Source organism: Dermacentor silvarum, chromosome 8, assembly GCF_013339745.2.
Source record: "Dermacentor silvarum isolate Dsil-2018 chromosome 8, BIME_Dsil_1.4, whole genome shotgun sequence".
NCBI classification, from domain to species: domain Eukaryota; kingdom Metazoa; phylum Arthropoda; class Arachnida; order Ixodida; family Ixodidae; genus Dermacentor; species Dermacentor silvarum.
The window spans coordinates 18,234,809-18,247,435 of NC_051161.1; the positions used below are offsets into that span (position 1 = coordinate 18,234,809).

The 12,627-nt window shown below is 47.5% G+C and overlaps 1 protein-coding gene across 10 annotated transcripts in view; it reads left to right on the forward strand.

The window, feature by feature from the left end:
* Nucleotides 1–12,627, forward strand: part of LOC119460722 (plasma membrane calcium-transporting ATPase 2) — a 336,648-nt gene that overhangs the window by 144,768 nt on the left and 179,253 nt on the right. The gene's annotated exons all lie outside the window — the stretch shown is intronic.

Sequence of the window (12,627 nt, forward strand, 5' to 3'; positions counted from 1 at the left end):
GCCCCTCCTGCTCGACCCGGGTTGCGGCGGGGCTGTCGCGAAACTACCGGGTCCGGGGCGGTGGTCCCGCCGATACCAGCGGTGCTTGGCCGCAGGAACGAACAGGGGAGGGTCGTCGCTGTCTTCGCGACGACCGCGCGAGCTGCGCGGAGGGCGTGTGTTTCGTGGAGTGCGCGCGCGACTTGCATGTCCTCCTGGGATGAGAGGGCCCGTCCTTGATTGTCCCGAATCGCCTTTCCTTTAATTTTTTATTTTCTCTCTCGTTCATTCATCGGGATTCGGTGGTGGGAACCCTAGCTATGCTCGTCGGTGTCCTTCGCGCACGCAGCTGTTTAGGCGCGGATGGTTACACACGAGTTCTGACGATTGCGATCCGAGCACGCTGCAAACATCGAGGGCGCCCCGCGTTCCGCCCCTGCCCGCTCTCGCTTGCGCGGCTCGCGCTAAGCTCGTGCCCCGCTCGCTCTTTTCACGGTGCCCTCGACGACCGCATGCTTCGCGACGATATCCCAGCCGTTTCTGTTTGTCTTTTCGGTGTTCTCTATGACATCCTTGCGATGCGCTTGGTTTCTGTTACGCAGGTTGCGGGAATGTTTTGAAAATGGGGAGGGTGTCCAGCGCTGGCGAACCGAACCTTTTGCACTCACTAACATTGCGGCGGCCGATGTTCGCGATATGTATAGAAAACGCTAGGCCTGATCTTGCCTCGGAGGGCGCAGCAGTCATTTGAAATCTATAACAACCTGATTTTGCCGCAAAGTATTGACCGTGCCGGAGCTCTATATTTATGCAAATGTGTGAGACGCGGTTTCTTGCTCATTTCATTGCCTAAACGAATAGGGTATGCACGTGCCCTCATAAGATATCAGTCAATACAAATAGATGCGTTTTGTGACTTTACTGCGTTTGACGAGCCATGAAAAAACCAGCATGTCACTGATCAAATATTCCATTTTTCTGCTGGCCTAGGTTCGTCCACACTTTTTCCGCATAAAAGCAATATTTATTTTTTGATGAAGAGTTTCGTATTTCCAGTGTACGCGATTTGCCGTTTTCTTTCTTTTTGTTCTAGTAATCAACGCCCTCATCTGAAGACTTTATCTCGTTCGGTCGTTAGTGGTTGCTTGTGAGGCCGTTTATTTGTTTCTGTATGCGCAGTATTATCTAATTTATCACTGTCTGTGCAAGGACTACATTACCGCTTTGTTTTTTTTAATCACTTACTGAGTATGCTTGCTCATCCTGTCTCGGTGAGCATTTCTACTTTGCATTGCTTTGCCTACAGATACTTGGGGTGCTTCACCTGTATGCTAAGAAGCTTGCGGCAGAGCACGCTTTGGGGCAGAGAATGGAGGATCAATATTTGTGCGCAGACAAGCATTTCACAGTACTCGTATAGACCAGCGTGAACTATTACTATGAGTTGGCACGTTTTCAATACACAACCAACGCTTCCGAATACCCTCTCCCTTGCAGATATTTTTTGGTTTCGGTTCTGTAAGATCTCGAAATATGTAAGACGTATTTCCGTTTGAGTTTGTATTTTCTTTTAATAATAATAATAATAATAATAATAATAATAATAATAATAATAATAATAATAATAATAATAATAATAATAATAATAATATGCACATAAAACCCGGATGTTGGAATCTGTGAAGCGAAGCTTTTGTGAAGCGGGTAAAAAAAAAAGGCTGTGCGGCTAAATGCGGTGCGCATAATTGTCTTTGTTTTCATCCTGTGCAACACGTGATTTGATTAATTGTTTGTCTTTACACATCGCACAGGCCATAATTTTAATTCCGTACAATGTTTGTGCTTAGGCACTGCATCGTTCACAAAATACGCCTAAATGTAAATAACAATTCAGGCTTAATGCACGCTGTCACCAGGACTGAAGGCGATGTATGACGCTTGTTGAGGGAAGAATGGTGATTACCGGTGCATGCACACAGGATGAGGCAACTTGTTTCCACACATTTAAGAGTTTTGTACCCATTTTGTCAAAGTGGCACCATACCCATTCTGGGGTATTGGGTAGCCAAAAAAAATCGGAACAGTAAGAAAATATTCTCACCGCCTTATGTCCCGCATATTATATCGCTGGCATGATCTCTTTCCGTAGTATTTCTCGCACGAAAATGTTTGGCAGACAGTGTTTACTCGCAATTTTTTCGAGCAAGCCGCAATTTTAGACGAGTGGCTTGCTTTCCGAGAGTAATAGAAACGGAATAGCTCAAGGCTATGGTGTGGTCTGATTATTGTTTCTTTGTTTACTTTTTCTGGCTCGTATTTTCTCGTCGCGTTCTTCGCTTACCTTCATCGTGAGGCTTGTTTATTTACACATGCCGTAACGGGCACGCTAGCCAGATAAGAGCAAGAAAAAGAAAAAAAAAAAAACGTTTACAGGACTTCTAGAATCTTGTTTTTTTTTTCCCGCTCGCACTCGAAACTCGACGTCTTCCTTCTCTTCCCTGCTTCTCGTTCTCCATCATTCTTCATCACGCGCGTTAAATAAAAGAGGGGAAAATATGGCGGGGTTGGTTCTCGTATAAGCAGATCAGCTTTCCTGTCTCCGCTCGCTACCGAAAGATGGCGCGAACCTGCCAGCCACGATTGCTATTGCTCGATTGCTCGATTGTGGTACGCTTCCCGCGGAAAATTCTTCGTGACTGCGGCCTGTACGAAGCCGGCTCTGTCGGCGAGAATGTGCCTTTAGGTGAGAAGGACTTTGCGCATGCGCCAACGCGCTCGCTCTCCTCTTTGAGTGTACTGAGACTCTCATATTCTCGTCCCCTTCCTGCTTAGCTTTACGTACGATGAAAGTTGTTCTTTCGCCCAAAGTACCGTGCAGCGACTGAGACATAGCTTATCCTATTATTACGCTCAACAGTGATAAATAAGTTGTCGGGTTTAACGTCCCGGAACTGCACATTAGGTTATGAGGGACGCCGTAGTGGGAAGCTCCACAATAATTTAACGTGTACCCAATGCGAGGACGTTTTTCAACTCAGCCGCTATCAAAATCTCAGCCGTGGCGACTTGGATTCGAACCCGTGGCTTCGTGCTCAGCAGCGCTACGCCTTAATCACTGAGTCACAATACTCTCAACGTTTCGTGTAGCGTTAGTCTAATTGATTGGCTGGTTGATTGATAGATTTATTGATTGATTGATTGATTGATTCATTGATTGATTGATTTATTCATATCCTCGTGCAGCTTAGCCTGCACCGCAACCAATGTAACGTGAGGTAACGCTGATCTTAGTGCTCTCGTATCGGTGTCCTCGAGCTGCTAGTTGGAGCGTCAGTTCTAGGAAGCGAAGGTGCCAGGTTCGATACAAATCCAGGAGATAGTTCGTATTTATTCATTCCCTTTGTTGTGTCGTTGGCCTCGTGCACCGCACCGCGACCACTGCCAGTGAAGTGAGGCAGTACTTAACGCAGTCGTTTCGTCTATGTCCTCGGGTAGTTGGTCGGACAGTCGATTCTGTGTAGCGGAGGTCCCAGTTTCGATACAAGCCTATGTGATTGCTCGTATTCATTGCTTCGCTTTGTTGTGTCCTTGGCCTCGTGCATTGCGCTGCGCAGCGCAGCCACATTTGCGTGAGATGCTGCAGACTACAATATCGTCCGTGCAGGAGAAGTGCACAGGGACTGGCTACAAAAACATTTGGGATTTTTAAAAAGATGAAGTGCGAAATCTCTTGTGGGCTTCCGACTGGCTGTCAAGAGCCAGTTCTGTGCAGATTCTACATGCAGACGGCTTTTCGAAACTTCCCGAAGACGCAATCATGGTTTGTCCATGATCTAATTATCGCAGCTAATTACGCGATCTTTGACCGGCCGGCGCAGGTGCCGTGCACTGACAGCTCACGAACTTGAGCGCAATGTGGGGCTGTCATCCTGGTAATTTTTATTAAAGTTTAAGCACCTAACGCAAGGACGCCAGACGGGAAGTCAGCAAACCATTCGCGGTATCGTGGCACTGTTTGGCGCAGATGTCTGAGAGAGAGAGAGAGAGAGAGAGACAGAAAAAATTATAAATGAAAGGCAAGGAGGCTAATCAGGACTGCGCCCGGTTTGCTACCCTACACTGGGGGAAGGGAAAAGTGGAGAAGAAACGATTGCCGCCGTAGACAAAGAGGCGTCTCCTGTAACGCCATTACTCACCCCACCACAATCTCATTTCCCTCTGCCAGTTTTGATGTCACAGTATTTTTTATTTTTTTTACCAGCCATACACGTGCGCTCAACAACATTCAATTGGCGACCGGCGCGTGTTTGCGTCCGTTACTAGTGCATCAATTTCGTTAAGTATCGAAGACGACAAAACGAAGTTTTACTGTGTAATAGTTTCTTCCATACTAAAAGGAGCGCTCTGCGTATGTGTGTATAATGCAGATAACCATGGTAGAGCTGTTCATATGTGACCTTCGTTCTTGGGTGTACGCAACAGTCCAGCGTTCTTGTTTGTCTCGCTTTATGCGGGAAATACGCGCTTGTGACCTCTGAATATCTTACTTTTTTAAATGGAAAAGAGCGATTGTGGTGTTTGTACGTTGACTTGCTTATGTTGAAAAATAATTTGTATGGAATTTGACTCGTAACTTTTAGCTGTATCGAGAAGTCTCACATTTTAGTTCTCTGGTATGAGAAAAAAATTGTGAAGCGTGCATGTAGCCAGTCGGATTACAGCCTGAGTACAATTACACTAATAGTTTACTCTGTCCTAGCAATTTTCTTAACATGTTACAACCCCACTAGTTATGCTCGTGTCTTTGTACTTTCATTTATCGATACCCAATTGTAATTATTCATCGAAATTGTGTAAACTTTGTTATGTCGTGTCAGCATAATGTGAGAACATTTGATTCAACTTAGTGGAGAGCATGCTGCATGCAGACTTTTGCACAAAAAACCTAACATGACTCAAGGGCCTGGTATATCTATATAATCAAGGCAATTCATACTACAGGGAAACGAAACAGAATGTCGACCAGAAAGGTGTGGGTAAAGGTTAAAAATGACGTTTTTTCTTCGATGCAGAAACTTTGTTAATGTATTCATGTTATCTACACTAGTCACTATACGTTTAGATCTTGATGCAGCGGCACGGCTGCGTCGTATGCGACTGGGCTACACTTTTATGCGCGAAATAACTTCAGAGCGGAAAGAGGAAGATTTAAGCCTAGTCGACATTAAAGCCCTTCTTTCGTTGACCTTACATCCACACCGCGTGGCGACAGAAAAGAAAACAAATGGGCTGAGCAACCTTGGCTGACGGGCAGCAGCGATATCTTGTCCTGGTGATCGGATTAATGAGGCGAACAGCTGTCCATGTTTCGACTACGAGGTTATGGCTAGGGACGTTGAAAAAAGTCTATATGGCAGACATTGACAGAAATCAGGCTCAATCTTCAGTTCTCACCGCTGAACTATAACGAAAAATAAACTATCCCAGCACAGTTCTTGCGCCCCCCCCCCCCTCCTCTCTTACTCTCTCTCACGTTCCCTCCTAGGCAAGTCTCTACTAAAATTTAAACCATACTGCTGTTAGAAAAGTACAAATAAATAAATAAATAAATAAATAAATAAATAAATAAATAAATAAATAAATAAATAAAGGAAGGAAGCGCGTAGAATGATGGGAGGGGGAAGGGCTTCCTGAGGGGGGAGGAGTGAGAAACAGCTCAATTCGACGTCCTGGCTGGCTCTGAGCACTGCGCTATATATATATATATATATATATATATATATATATATATATAAAGGAAAGAAAGAAAAAAAGAAGGAAGAGAAGCCGTTGGCATATTTGGGGCACCGCAATTTTTTTTTCCTTTCTGCTTTTTTTTTATTTTTTCTCTGCATACGCGAGACAAAAGCAGCGCCACGTCGATGCACAGATGACTGATACATTGAGGAACAGGAGAGAGAAGCAGCGGTGGCCCGCGAGAGAGAGAGAGAGTAGCGAGATTTGTCTGAACGGAAATCGATGCATGCATGCATGCATGCATGCATGCGTCGCTGCATTAAGCATACGGCCACATCGGCAGGGCAGTACAGCAGCGGCAACAACAGAAGCAGCAAGGAGCACGCGGTGCAGGAACGCCGCCGTAGAAGCAGTGCGAGCACAGGAAGCAGCGGAGCTTCGGAGCGATTATTTTCTGCGAGCACTGCTTTTGTGCGGCCGCATTTAGATCAGCGAGCCCCGCGCTCTTCCTGCGCGAACCACTCCGCGCCGCTGCCCTTTCGGCAAGGAGGAGCCAGCGGTAGCGGCGCTGTAGCCCCTCTGACTGCGCGCAAGCCGTGCTCTGTCTGTGCAGGTTACTTGTGCTATAGGCGAGAGTACAGAGAAAGGCGGCGGGGAAAGGGGAGGGCGCAGGACGGAGTGGGGTGCAGCTCGCTCAAGGACCTACGATTGCCTTCCGTCCTTCCTCCACGCTATATATTAACCCTCGCACCGCTCCTGTATATGCGTTGTGGCCCGGCTTTTCTGCCGCTGGCGTTGAACACGTACTGCTCGCTTTTGTCTCAAACGCCGGGCACATTTCCATATAGAGAGAGTCTCGACGCGCGGAGCCCTTGTTCCAGTGTAGGAGCGCAACTCGAGTCGCTCGTGCGAGCGACGGACTCAATATGCGATCTCACGCTGCGCTTTCGGTCGCTTTCGTTCTCAAGAGCGCGTTCTATCCCTCTGGTTTGCTAGACTGATCGGCGCTAAAACACTCGCGTAATTGTTTTATGGCGGACCACAGATCTTTTGTTCGCCACCGCGGTTGTCTGCGTAATTAGGCGACATTTGCTTTGACGATGGCCAGCCTAATTGTAGAAAAGTTCGCGTGGAGCTCGGGCTCCCCGGTCGTTCGAGCCTAGTTCTGATAGTATCCGCCTTTCGTCACTTGTTTGGTGTATTCTACACGTGCGCGTATGTGTGTGGTCAACGGATAGCATCGAAGTGACCTCGACTGCATGAATATCTTTGAAAGTTTTCAGCGTCGGTTTTTGAAGCATTCTTTGCGTGTGTTTAAGCCGTAATTGAGGATTTGGTCGCTGCGTTCGCGACCTGCATAGGTTTGCTTTGACCCCTGTTATCGTATGTTTGTTATCGCCTCCTGGAAGAAGAAAATGATAAACCGTTTCCTGTTAACAGCTCCTGCTTTCCAGATGTTTGCTACGAACATATCAAGAAGAAATCAATAATACGTGCTTACAACAAACTCTTCTTAGAATTTTAAGCCCCTTGCATCAACTCTTATGTTTACTCATCGCTTGGGTGCTGACGCTGCTTATTTCTCGGGAGTATTCCATATGTGGGAATAGCGCTCTCCTTGTTTGGTCACTCTTTCTAGATGAATATAACCTATAGAAGAGCTCCAGCAATAAATCGCTGATGACTTCCAATCCTGTGCGTAAATTGTCGTGACGTCATCCGACGCCACATGTTCGGAGAGTAGAAACGGAGAAGGTGAAGGGAATGCAGGAGAAGGTTTATCAGAAAAGTGCTTCCGTGGCTATCATGCACTTGGTGAAGGAGAAATATGGATAGGAGGATAATGAAGGGGACGCCGGTAATGTTTGGCGCGAGCGTCTTTCTTTGCACCGTAACTTTTGTAATAGAAGCGTTGGCCTTCTTACGCGGCTTCACATCACGCAACGTTCGGGCTTAGGAGCTACAAATGAGTTTACATGGGACGCGAGCCACCATGGACAATTTCGTGTTTCCTCACGGCCACTGGACCTTCAAAAGACAGGAGTGTCGACTTGTTCCTCCCTGATGCTGAAATTGCTAATGAATGATAACGCTTTCGTTCGTTGGATGAAGCGGGACAGGCGCGTGGTTCCACAAAGGCGAGGTGATGATCGCGGCGCAAGGAGTGCCGCTAACTTTTGTTTATATGTCTAGTCCGCCCGACTGCTGCTTGTAGCTGTTTGTCCGCTTCGCGTGATGTGCAGTAATCCTTCCGCATTTAGCTGCTGCATGGGAAAGGCGGCGCCGGGGTGGGGCAGTTGTCGCCTGTTCTCCCAAGGCTAGATCCGCCCACAGCCAATTCCACCACCACCATCACAGCCACTAAAGGCCGTGGGCTGCTCACCTGAAGCAATCCGTGCACATCCTCTGCGCAGCGATTGGGCGAACGAACGCGGAAATCAAAGCGGACGCCCAGCTCCGGCCGGCCAGCCGTTATCTTGGTCGCGCAGCGCCTTTCACAGGACGCCTTGCTGCGCCTTCTATCTTCCTCTTGTTCTTTTCTTTGCGCCTCGTTGTCCAAGTTCGCGGCAACTACGATCTGGCGCACCGTGTTTCACTTACTGCTTCCGAGTTGCGCGAAGTATAGGCAGAGGAGGAAAGGTGTGGAAAGGGGAGGTGTGGACTACCGAAGCGCTGACTCGCTGTTACCGCCTCAGCCTCGCCCTCTCTCCCCCCCTTTCGGTCGATTGATTGTCGCCGGCCCCGGGGTCGCGATGACGCTTTGGGCTCCCGGGCGTTGTCGGCCGGCGTCGGCCGGCATTCCGCGAACCTCGCCACCGTGGGCGACGTCGATGCTCGGACGTCCCTGATGCCCCTCTCCTCTCGTTGGACTGTCCCCTCCCCCCTTTCTTCTTTCTATGCCTTCGGTCCCTAACTCGCCTCACACTCGATTAAGCGCGCGCTGGCCGCTCTCATTATCTCCACGCCTTCTTCGACTGTGGGCCTTCGCTACCACCATTTTTTTTTCTTCGCCTCATCCTTAGCGAGCCTGTCAGCTAGCTTGATTCGGCGCCCGCGTTGTTCTCGGATTGAGATCACACGCTCCGTGTTTGCCTCCGACAGTCCCCTCCCTCGCATGAACCGCACACATACCGCCTCCTCTCCTCGCCAACATTTTGTTTCATTTTCTTTTCTTGCTGGCGATACCCTGTCGTTTCTGTCGCACGGTGCTCTGCATGCTCGATACTTCGCACGCGTGAAGCAGCGGTCGCCCAGATACTGCGTTCTAAGACGCGAACTCCGGTTGGAGCTGGAAACTGAGTCTTCGACGCGTGCGACATAAGTTTGACTTCCCATGATGTCGGAAGGACCGTGTGCTTACCGTAGACGGAATATTTGCCCACAGAAATATAGCGCATTACAACGTGGTCGCGAGGTTGGCTCAAATTATTGCTGCTACTGTCGGCTGACACATCGGGCGTTATCGTCAAATTTTCTTTATGCCAATGCGACTGGCTGCGTTCCTGAGCCTGCTGCGAAAGTTTTGATGTTTCATCGCAAATCCCTGCTACCCCTAGCTTTACTTAAGAATGTCACTAGCGTACAGCTACTGTGAAAATTTCAATAACAGGTATTAAAAAATGCGAGCGAAAAAAAAATAAGTGTAATGTCTTTTTGTTTCACTGTTTTGTTGAAGAAGACCTCGGCAACAGTGATGGTGTTTGTATTGTACAACACGTACACTCACTAGAAGTTCCTTGCTGTCGCAAACATATGGAGTCGCAAGCATCATAAGTAATCCTGTCTATTCCCTATAACATTTCAGTAGTTCACTGCGAAGCGCATTACACTGGAGTTCACCGCTGTGTACAAGGTGTACCGTAATTTTCGGTTTAGACTCTGTACCCATTGTAGTAATGTGCAGGGTCTAATATAGACTAAAAGTAAAGTGTCAATAAGAGACTATCCGCACATCGTCTTTAGGGTAGCAACTTGAGCCGGTTGGTCCTCGAGAATCTTAACTATACCGCCCGAGATAATCAGCACGGTACACGAGATAAATGTATAGTTATCTACACCGCACTGGGGAAGAATAAATGGCAGAAAAGGTTATAAAAAAAAAATGGAAAACGAAGATGTAAAAGAAGCATGTGCACTTTCTTATTGGTCTACGCGTATAATCAAAACGCAGAAATCGAGAGTGAAATTTAATTCATAAATGAATGCGTGTTATACCATGCCATAAAAGTATCTGTTTCAAAGCGAAATAACGGCTATTGCTGTAACTTTTTCAGTCGCCGTCACGTCGTTATCGCGATGACCGTGCTGGACTAGCTAATACAGAACCAGCGATCTTGAAGACTGGCAAGTTATAAAAGGGACTAGTTGGCGATACTTCACGGATAAGCGCGCTGATTGTAGTACTGAGTGACGCGGACACACGCAACTAGTAGACGTAAAGCGTTCTTCTTTTCTGTCTATTAGTTGCGTGCACCCGCGTCTCTTTATGCAGCGCCCACTTAGCCATGAAGATCTTGAGTACGAAAGTCCTGCATAGCGTGCCTCTGAGGCGAGACCGCATAGCGTATAAATCTGTCAATTGTATAGTGCGTGGAATATAGCAAGAGCACGGCTGTTGTTTTTGTTTTCTTTTTCTTTTTTTCCCCTGCATCAAATATTGCGAGAACTTGTTAGAGTGCATTCTCTTCTAACGGACCACTATGATGTTGTCCCCTATCACACACACTCAGGCGAGTTATCGGTCGCATGGCCGCCCCGTCGACCACACAAACTAAAAAAAAAAAAAGAAAAAAAAGAAGGAGATAAGAAAAAAGAAGTTAGAGAGAGAGAGAGAGAGAGAGAGAGAGAGAGAGAGAGAAACAATTAAACAGCGAAAAATGGAACTCTGGTGTTCGCACTTGTCTGCTAGGGTTTTTTACGTCTAGTCGCGGCGAATCTGCCATTCTCTCACCTCTGTTTTCGCTCTTTGCTTAGAAAGGCAACGGGAGAACATTAGCGCCGAGCTAGATAAACATAACCGCCCCGGCATTAGTGTTTCTTTTTTGGGGAGTGTGCTTTCATCGACCCGTCCCTTTTCTCTTGTTCGGTTTCTTTGTTTTATTTAGTTTGTCATCGGCTTCCTTCTCTGGAAATGATCGTGACTTCTCGAAGCTAGACTTCCCTCACAAACCACGACGCGCTATTGCTTTCAACTCGTTCTCTGTTTGGTCTGTTCTATAGTGCTCCCTGCTTACGTCCATTCGTGACGCCACATCATCCTGAGACCCGAATGCAGCTATGGGACATAATCGCTTTTCCAGCAGCTTTTTATAGTCTACTGATTAGTTACAAACGTGAATTACTTTCTTTTTTTTATTTGAGTATCACGGTGAGATGCCAATATATGCATATCCTTATAAGTGGAAGAAGTAACCATCTCCTCATGTTTGCCATGGTACAAACTGCATTTCATTGCCTAAACGCAGAGATGAAGATGGAGCTACGTGTAGCACATTGCGATGTTGCTACTGCATCCTGCATTTTCACGCAATCTCAAAGAATTCGAAACACTATTCAATGTTGCTATTCGGCGGCTGTGAAAACACGGAGGTGTTATCGATTTAGTGTCAAATTTCTCGAAAGTGGATGACCAGAACTTCGGGAAACCACTTCCGTACAGTTGCACAGAAACCGGTCTTCATATGCAGAATAAATATTTTGAGTAATGGCTTCTGAGTGAACTCAGAGAGGGCAGTGTGCAATATATTGTGCAAGGGGCTTTAAGAGGATGTCAGATTCCACATCGCTTTCAATGACTTAACATTCGTTAGTAGTAGACCAGCGTGCAGGGCTTCGTGTATGTTGACGTCACCTGTCTTGAAAGTACGGAAAAGTAAACAGATTTCTTTTTTGCTTTTTTATTGTGCCCGCAAGTAGCGCTTCAGTGTGGATCCGGGAGGGCAGCAAAATGAGTATAATCAGCTTCATGCGTCAGTTGCAGAGAAAATAAAATAATTGCTTTCCATCAGTACTACAAGCTCCTCGGCTGGAGCGAAAATGCAGAACGCCAGCTCTTGAGGCCGTGACTAAACTAACAAAATAAGATCAAGTAGTGCGTGGCACATGGTGTAATGCAGGTAATCATGCGTGCTCCATGCCTGCAAAAGGTTGCCGTATTTTTGCCAACCGTGCACAATTTGCGGTTCGTGTATCATAGATAGGTAACGCCCCCTGAAATTAGCGACTAAAAAGAGAGAGCGAGCGCAAATGTGAAACAACGCCCGTTGTTGCTTGCCCCCCTGACTGGCGCAGTTTGCAGTTTGGGGCCCTCCATTTATATTATCTCTTGCACCCTCATTGTGTGTGTGTGTGTGTGTGTGTGTTTTCATTATGATACACCTGCACCTAATATCGTCTCTAGCCCTCTTCTTTCTATTTCCCCAGTCCCAAAGGGTCATATGCGTTAGCGAGAGACATCTGGTTCCTTTTTAGCAATAAACGTTTCCAACAACAAGTGGCAACCCCGAGTACGTTCTTACCGCTACATCGGCGTTTTTATATCCCTCTCGCCTTTGCAGTTGTCTCCTCGACTTCGGTGCCTCTCTGACCTTTCTGCCATTTTTTTTTTGCGCGCCGCTTATACTAAACCTTAGAAAAAGGGGGGGGGGGAGCACGGGGAAGGGGTTGCGCGAAGCGACCTTTCGCAGCGCGGCTCTCCTTCTCCGGTCGGGCCACGTACGCGCCTGGACGCGGGGTCCCGACGCCGTGGTTGCTTTCCGCACCGAACACTGTTTCTCTCGCGCTTGTTCGCTCGCTCGCCGAGCCGTTAGCGTCGTCAGCGGCCTTCGCCGGCTCACGCTGGGCGTGCCCGCGATCCCGTCAGCGAGAGAGAACCTCGTTGCACGCAACGGGGTCAGCGCCGAAAACAGCAGC